Source organism: Oryza sativa, chromosome 2 (genome assembly GCF_034140825.1).
Source record: "Oryza sativa Japonica Group chromosome 2, ASM3414082v1".
In the NCBI taxonomy this organism is placed as follows: Eukaryota; Viridiplantae; Streptophyta; class Magnoliopsida; order Poales; family Poaceae; genus Oryza; species Oryza sativa.
The window spans coordinates 16,841,369-16,850,822 of NC_089036.1; positions in this window are offsets into that span (position 1 = coordinate 16,841,369).

Consider the following 9,454-nt stretch of genomic DNA (forward strand, 5'->3'; position numbering starts at 1 on the left):
CTACTCCTGCGATTGGATCCTGCGCCGGCGATGCTGAGGCTTGGCTGGTGATAGTCTTGAGATCGAAGATGGGGAACTCGGCTGCTAGTCGGCGTGCGGATGCTTCCGGAGTTAACCGGGACCGAGGCGGCAATCATGGTCTTGGTCTGGTTCAAGATGTTGACGACGTGATCAGCTTGGTTGAGTGCGTCTTCTTTGAGGAGGGTGTCGAGGAGAGTGATCGCCGCAACAGCGTTCTGTTGAGGGGTGCGGAAGTCCGCTGTCCCTTCAACGTCTTGCTGCCCGATAAGATCTCGCGCTCGTTGCCCTGCGTCCAAGGCTTGTTGTCGTCGGTCCTCATCCTCCTTTGCAGCCCGCTCTCATTCTTGTTGCTCATGCTGCAGCCGTTCTTGCTCTTGTGCTTGGCGCTCCTCTTTCAGTCGGCGTCGCTCGGCCTCCTGTTGTACGCGTCGTGCTTCCGCTTCTCGGTCTTGGCGTTGTTCTTCCGTCTCGTTATCGGCCATGAAGACGACGAAATAGAGAGGGGTGTAATTATCTTCAAAGCTTTCGTCGAAGTCATCGAGGTCGCGGTTGTCGTAGCGGTAGCCGAATTCATCATACTCTACGATCTCTGTTGGTCGTGAGTCGACGCCGGGGGAGCTGAAGTAGCCTTCCAATTGATCCGTCGAAACCATGCCGAGTGGCTGGAGTATGACGCCAACTTCCCTGGAGCTAGGCCGGATCGGTGCTGGAGCCGAGTCCCGCCTAGGCCTACGGGGAGAAGACGTCCTTGTGGTGAAGACGACAACCAGATCGTCGGGGAGTTTCATCAGGATTGGCGGGTAGGCCCCATCATCTTGATCTGGTGGTGTTGGAGTAGATGGGATCTTGTCCGAGTGGTTTGGAGCCGATTCGATCGAGATAAGCTTGGGGTAGATCTTGGCCGAGTTCGGAATACTGAACGGGGCTGAGACCTGGTCTCTCCCTGACTGGTTCGAATTTGAGTCAAGGAGAGAGATCTTGCCGAAGTCGTTGGTGATGAAGTCGAGGCTGCCGAACCGGAACGCCTGCCCGGGAGGGAAGGCGCAGTCGTCGATGCTGGAGACGAAACCCATCGCACTAGTCGGCGAAAAACTTAACGCTACCTCTACCTGGCGCGCCAACTGTCGAAACAAGATTTCGGCAATACTAAAAGGGGTGGCTATCAAGCTAGAAAGGTGGATGGGTTTGAAGACAAGGAATTTTATACAGGTTCAGGCCTTCTTAATCAAGAAGTAATACCCTACTCCTGTCCGGGGATTGATCCGCCGAGTGTATTATTGATCGTATGATCTGGGAGAAAATCGTATCCCTAGAGGGACCCGGACCCCTCCTTATATAGGGGAAGGGGTCTGTATTACAAAATACAGTCCATATTCCTAACGGAATATGTGATTACAGATAAAATATAATCGTAACCGACTAGGATCCTGGGTATTTCTTTGACATACAAGTTTAGAAACTAACCCGAGTCCTCTTAAAGATATTCTATCTATATCTGGCACCCCGTACCCAACCAAACTATACATGCCGTGTAGATATGGGGTATCCATAATCTCCACACTAGCCAACGCCGACCCCTGCTCGTCCCCAGCCACCGTCGCCGCGTCAGGGAAGTGAGGTGGTCGACGGCGGCGGCCTCCTCCTCACGGCGCCGCTGCCTCCTCCTCACGGCGCCGCTGCCCTTTCGCCCATCGGCCTCCCCGCGCGCGTTTGCCTCCTCGCCGCCGCCGCGTGTCCTCCTCACCGCCGCCGCCGCCGACGCACCTTCGCCCATTGGCCTCCCCGTGCGCGTCTACCTCCTCGCCGTCGCTGCGCGTCCTCCTCCTCCCTGACACCGCCGCTCCCTGCCGCGCGTCCTCCTCCTCGCCGAACTGCCACCGCCGCTCCTCACCGAGCCACCTCCCCGCCGGCGAGGCCGTCGATGGCCATGGCCATCTCCATCTCTCCCTTTCTTTTTTTTTCACTGTGTATGACATGTGGGGCCTGTTTGTCAGCGGGATTAGTTATTTTAAAAGCCACAGCTGTTGAACCAAATGAGCTTTTTTAAATGCCACAGCTCATATTTCACAACTACTTTTTAAAAAGCCACAGCCCACAGCTACTTTTTTAAAAGCTACAACTCAACCAAACACATAAATGATCCCAAGTGCATGCATCCGCGTCCAACATCTGACAATATGTTAGCACATTTGATGACCAACTAAACCAATGCAACGAAATTAATCGCTAAGAACCAGATTAACAACGAACAAATATCTTCTTGTTCGGATAATTCTGTTGATTAAAAACCGAATTACACCAATTAAACCTCCAGGACGACACACCAAATTTGTCTCTTGCATCGAGTAAAGCTAGCCTTGCCTAAATGAAGAACAGTGGGTACTATAGCTTGAACGGGTGTAACCGTGTAAACAGTGTCAAAAAACAAGATGCTGATCAGGACGGGACTCAACCCACAGTCTATGTTTAAGTCCACAACATGTCTGGACTTTTCTTAGTTCGTAGTAATTTCAAAGTTCCCAAATCCACAAGAAAAGTCCACTTGTGCATAGAAGTTTCTAAGTTTCTTTTTTTTTAATATAGTTTCTAAGAGCAAGTTTAATAGTATAGCCCACTACTATCTCCGATTCATCTATAGCTAATCTAATAGCTAATTTATACAATAGTTGCTTACTATACTATTAATATAAGGTCCCATCTGTCATACACACATTGCGTCTTAGAGTCCGTGCTGCAGCTAGCTACAGAACTGTAGCTTGCTACTCTTCTCTCTCATCTTTTATCTCAATTAAATATGTTTTTAGCTGACTAATAGTCTGCTATTGTACCTGCTCTAAAGTTGCGTTCATTCAGCCTCTTCCTGACCCCTCTCCCTCGTTTTCCGCGTGCACGCTTTTCAAACTGCTAAACGGTGCGTTTTTTTAAAAAAAATTTATATACGAAAGTTGCTTAAAAAATCAAATTAATCTATTTTTTTTAAAAAATAGCTAATACTTAATTAATCACGCGCTAATGGACTGTTCCGTTTTTCGTGCTTCGAGGAGATGGGTTCCCAACCCTAGTAACAAACACAGCCTAGGCTGTGTTCGGGAGGAGGGGTTGCACGCAAAACAAAGCACCTATTATTGTATGATTAATTAAGTATTTGCTAATTATTTTTAAAAAATGGATTAATATGATTTTTTAAGCAACTTTCGTATAGATTTTTTTCGCAAAAAACGCACCGTTTAGCAGTTTGAAAAGCGTGCGCGCGAAAAACGAGGGAGGGAGGTTGGGAAAGGGAGGTAATGAACGAATCCTAAGTGGACTTAGAGCAAGTATAATAGTGATTTATAAACCTACTATAAGCTTATGTGAAAGAGAGATATACCCAAAAAATTAAGAGGGTTGGCTCTTATGCAAGAGCTAGCTTAACACAATCTCCAAAACAAATACATTAAATGTATAAGTGAGAGATAAAGAGAGGAGAAAAAAAATTATATCCAACCTTATAGCTAATCTATTATATATGTTGGCTTTAAGATGAGCTAGTAGTAGGAAGTGAGCTATACTACTATCCTTGCTCTTAGAAACTATCAGCAAAGTCCACAAAGTCTAAAAGACTTAGAGCAAGTTCAATAGTATAGCCAACTACTAGTTCCATTTCATCTATAGCCAATTTAATAGCTCATTCATACAATAGTTACATAGTACTCCCTCCATTCCAAAATATAGGGCACAACTACTTTTTAAAGGTGTTTCATAATATAAGACGTGTATGCATGCATGGCAATTAATTAGCATCTCTTCTCTTCTAAATTATTACTTTTTAAATCATACACTCACGAGATGTTTAATTCTATTGGGTGCATGTATTGTATTAATTGGATTGATTCAAACAAAGAGATGATAATAATTGTTTCTTGGTCTTTGGGTTAAGGGTGGTTGTGTCTTATATTTTGGAATGGAGGAAGTACATTATTAATATCTGGTATCACCTGTCATACACACACTGTGTCTTAGAGTCCGTGCTACAGCTGGCTATAAATCTGTAGCTCGCTGTTTTTCTCTCTCTTTTTATTTATTTTTTTAAAATATGTTTACAGCTGGCTTATAGCCTGCTACTGTACCTGCTCTTAGAAACTACCTAAAAGTGTGCCCACCCGTGTACTTTGCTGATAAGGGCGTCCACTATGTGCATGAATTGGTCTCATGTTGGGTGCAGTGTGCAGGCGTGCAGCAAGGAACAATATATCGCCGCTCTAGTTTCCGATCGACGCGCAACGAAGACTCGGCGTCGACGACGTGAGGCCAAAAGTACAACCACCGAGTCATATGCCGGCGAAGCCGGTGACGGCCGGCGTGCGCGAGCCTTCATGCTTAAGCATGTGGCCATTCCCGCGTCGAATCTGGCATGCATGCATGCAAGATTTACGATCCGATTTAGGGAAGCTAATTTCTCCCTTTTTCTTTTTTTTTGACAATTTAATCGTTTTAAAAATCTTATTTCGAAACTAAACCCTCACTAAAAACTTCAACCAAAAATTCAACGCCAATCCCGTTGACGCTAAGGTCCAACGTCTCATCGCCAGATAGTATGGCGCTAAAATTTGCTACGCTAGCAGTTATAGTTGTAGACGTGGCATGGCCCATGTGCGTAATAAGTAGATGTTGTGCTATTCTTTGTCAATATGCAGCGTGTCGACGAGTGATACTCGCGGACCGGATGATTTGGGTATTGGGGTACGTTGGAACAGGGATCTGTGTTGTACAACATCAAACAAGCAAAAGAGACAAAGATTATACTGGTTCAGGTCCCTCGATGGGTAATAGCCCTAGCCTAATTAGTATGGGATTATATGAGAATACCACATATTACAAAGAAGTAGACGAAACCGACGATTCCGACGAGATCATAATCGACGGGGATCGACGAGATCTCACGGCGACTTGGCTCCGAGTACTCCGGCTTCGTAAATTATGGTGGGTGTGTTGGCGGTTTTGGTCGATGTCTTCCACCCCGCCTAGGGGTCCCTTTTATAGCGTGGATCATCTTGATCTCCAAGTTAAACCTGGAGACATTGGATCTGGTACGATATAACAGAAACCTTATCCCCTCCAAGTACGAATTTGGAAATCACTTGACTTGTGGAGATATTTTTTTATAATTATAGATAAATTTCCTTAACGCATACGAGAACAAACCATATACGCGAAGGTATACCGTATCTGTATATTCCATGAGTCGTAGGATAGGAGATATGCTTTATCCGTAACCTTGACACAACGGTTTAACTGCTTATTTGGTTGTCACCAAGTCCCACGATCGATCCCCATGTCTACACTCTTTTCTGTTTTTTTATCTATCGCCCATAGAAAAAGTAAAAGGGTGCAAGCTCCATCAAGTGAAGGGATGGTTTCACCACTATACACTACACATTACACATTACTAGTTGATATCAATATATGGGGGTCAACGCCAAAGGCATTGGTGCTGACACCATGCCACATCGGTGAGGGGATCGGCTGCGGATCCACGTGGGTAAGGGTGTCAGCTTCAAAGGCACTAGTGCTGACCCATTGGACCTTAGCGCCAAGGGCACTTGCACTGAGCCCACGACCTATTTTTGGATGATGTTTTTGGCGAGAGTTTTGAAATAAGTTTTTCGAAAGGACCAAATTGTCAAGAAAAAGGTAGTTTCTTCTCCCTTTTCCTTACTTTAAATATTTTTTCTTTTAAATTATTTATCTGAATTACGGATTGATCCTTCAGTGTAATTAAAACTTTACAACATGATATTACATGATTATATTATGTTAAAAGAAAAATATGTGTTTCAAAACATTAAAACTCAATGTTTTGTATGTGATAGCAACATGTTTTAACGTGTCTTGATAATTATGTTTCACCAAAGTTTTAAATGTTTGATTGGCTACCATGTATAAATTAATATTTCAGCGGTGACCAACTGAAACATTTAACAATCTAATTTTGTTTAGGAAGGTCGGGGCGTCCGATTTGGAGTTCCGTCTCGCATCGACCCGCACATGGCGCGCGTGGACCCGAGCTCTTCGCTGTTGGTTGGAGCTCGGGATCCATGCGTGCCGTCCTAAGCCCCTCGCCCATTCGCTGCCTACTCGAACTGGTATGGTATGTGCGTAAGCACACCAGGGCCGTCGATAGGGTGGGTTGGAGCCTGGGTGGTAGGCAACCCACTAATGTGGCCACCAAAAGTTTCAATATAGTAACGTGTTCTAATATGTTTCAATATGTTTAAAGATACATCGCTGTATTTCTAAAAGTCTTGCTTTTTATCCTTCACTGATTTGGTTAGAGTGGTTTTGTTTTCTTCAGCTCCGACAAGTGTTTTGATGGTATAACCATTGCTATGGCTCATGACGGCGGTGTGAACGTGCATTTCAGTAAAGATTCCATGCTTAATACTCCTTACAAATAAATCACTACATCATGACAACTTTTTACGGTGATAAGTAAAAAAAGTGAGTCTAGTTAGTTTGACTTATAATCCATCTTTGATGAATATATATACTAGCCCTAAGTAAAACTTACTCACCTATCTTTTTTTTTATATATTTCCTATCTAGACGGACTCATTTTCTATTTTGTGCCAGAGCCCTTATCTTAGGTATGTATGGCCCTGCTATGGGGTATGGGGGGAGGGGGGCGGCAATGGGATACTATTGACTGTAGATGAAAATTCGCTAGCTGCCTTGCACGGTTCGATTGCGTGACAGAGAAGAGGAGGAGAAGAAGAGCTTATACTAAGGCCCTGTTTTTTTCAGCTTGAGATTATTATAATCTAGAATATTGGAAGTAAGCTGAAAGAAACAGACAACTTATTGAAGTAGCTTATTATAATCTGGAGCCCAGCTTATTATAATCTGATAAGCTCATTTAGGTGAGCTTTTTCCAGATTATTGGGTGAAAAATTACCCACCATGCCACCCCACTCCCTTTTTAGACTTGCAAACCCAATAATCTAGACTCTAATAATCTAGGAAAGAAACAACTAACCGCTTATTCTACTACAGATTATAACAATCTAGTTTATAGTAATTTGACTCAATAATCTAGATTATAATAATCCCAAGCTGAAAGAAACATGGCCTAATTGGAGTTAATTTTTTTCTAGGTGAATAGCTAATTTAAGCTGTGTTCGGGAACCTCTCCTCCCCGGCACGCAAAACGAAGCTCGTATTATTGCATGGTTAATTAAGTATTAACTATTTTTTTTGAAAAATAGATTAATATGATTTTTTAAAACAACTTTCATATAGAAAGTTTTTCATAAATCACACCGTTTAGCAGTTTGAAAAGCGTGCGCGCAAAAGACGAGGTGGGTTGGGAAAATGGGGGGAAGAACACAACCATTGTCCCTCAAGTTTCACCGAAGGCTCAATTTGATTCTTCAGGTTTCACTTTGTCCACGTAGGTTCTCTAAGTATTTGTTTTGGCTTAAGATCATCCTTGGGCCCACTTAATATGCCATATGGATATTTCTAGTCAAAATTTCTGTTAGAAAATATTCCTTTTGCCCTTAATTTGTATACAACTATACAATAGAAAAGAGAAAACCAAGATCAACAAACAACATTACAAATGTATTTTCCATTATTTCAACATATCCACATGAAACTTGAGCCTAATGGCGCCTATCGTATGCACTTGCAAGTATATAATTTATTTTTGTTTTACATAACTTACTATGCATTATGTATAAAAAAAATTCATTGCACGCAGTTTTTCTCTTATATATGTGAATGAGGGGGGGTATAAGTGTCATTTATCAAGAGCGTTATTGGTTATGTTTAGCCATGTGACTCCTAAATGGGTTCAAAGATAAGTTTGTACTAAAATAAAAATTTGAAGGACTAATATGAGCAGATTGAAACATTAAGGATTAAACTGAGTCTCAGATGAAACTTGAATCAACATAGGTATTTCCTTGGTGGTGGCATTCTTGACAAACATTTCTAGCATACATTGGTCTGAGCATACTTGAGGATAAGTTTTGTTTACTGGATTATAGTAGTTCACTGTTATAAATTCATTCACCTCTATGGATACTTCTCCCTAATGTCATCAGTAAAGTCCTTGAAGTTTGTCCTGCCACTGTCTACCACCTCCTCTATTTTATAGGTGAAGTTCTCTCTACTATGATGCCCATGGAGCCTGATTTTCAACAAATATGCTGTACCAGGATCGATCCTATACACGATGCATGCAACAAAATTATTGCATGCCACAAAACTACATCTCACCAGTGCTACCACCATATGCAAAAATCAGAACAATCATAAGAGGGGAAAATTTTGATACATACAAGATTTGAGAGGACATTGGCTTGCCTTCTCAATTTTCTTTCCATTTTCCTTAGGTCATCACGTGCACCTACCTCCTCTAGCCGCCTGCTTACTCTAGGCGCCGTAGGTCCCTCGCGACTGGCCGCCGCCCCTCTAGCGACCGGCCACTGCCCTCGCCTGCCGCCTGCCTGCTCTGACGTCGCCCCTCCCGTGACCGGCCGCCGCCCCTCCCCCGACCGGCTGCCGTCCTCTCGCAACTGGTCGCCGCCCTCGCCTACCGCATGCGTGCTCCGACACCACCGCCTTTGCTCACCGCGCCGAACTGCCGCGCCACCTGCTCGGGGGAGTCGTGCCACCTGCTCTCCTCCCTCTCGTGCCATGCCTCCTCCCATCATCCTGATCTAGGGTTTTCCCATCTTGTTGAGAAGGATGTTGGGCTGGAGCCATGGGTGGTTGGGCTATATTCTCAAGTTTGGGCCATAAGCTATTTTTGTCATTTCTGCAAAAAGCTGACAAGTGATTAGATCCTAACAACAGTCAACACACAGTCAACAGACGGGGGTGGCATGAGAGGGTGCACAAATTTGGACCAATAGCATATAGGGGAAGAACCAATTTTCAGTGACATACAAGGGATCAGACCAATTTTCAATGGCATATAAGGGATTTTTCAAAATAATCGGGAAGGTTATTTGTTGTTTCGCTATATCAACTAGTTTTTATAATTGATAGCCAAGAGAGGTTTGATATACTCGATTTTCGAGTTGAGGGATGCATTTTAAGATAGCAATGGTAATTGGGTATTTGGGAGGGGTACAATGGTATTATATCTTTTTTTTATCACGGTTTGTCAGCTTGTCACAAGTTGGCCCACATCCAAATTCAGGCTTCGACGCTGGCTAGTTTTATCAACTGGCCAGCCATGTGGTATACATCAAGTTGATTTTTTTAGGTAATGGAATAGAAATCCATCCCGGCCTTTGTTCAAATGAGCTACGGCCAATTATTACACCAAATCACTCAAAACAAGTGCAACTCAAAGAGAACTTAAAAAACTCCTCCAAACATAAAGCGAACACAAACTCACAAACGCCAACACAAGATAAAGAGTACACAATTATTAAATTCT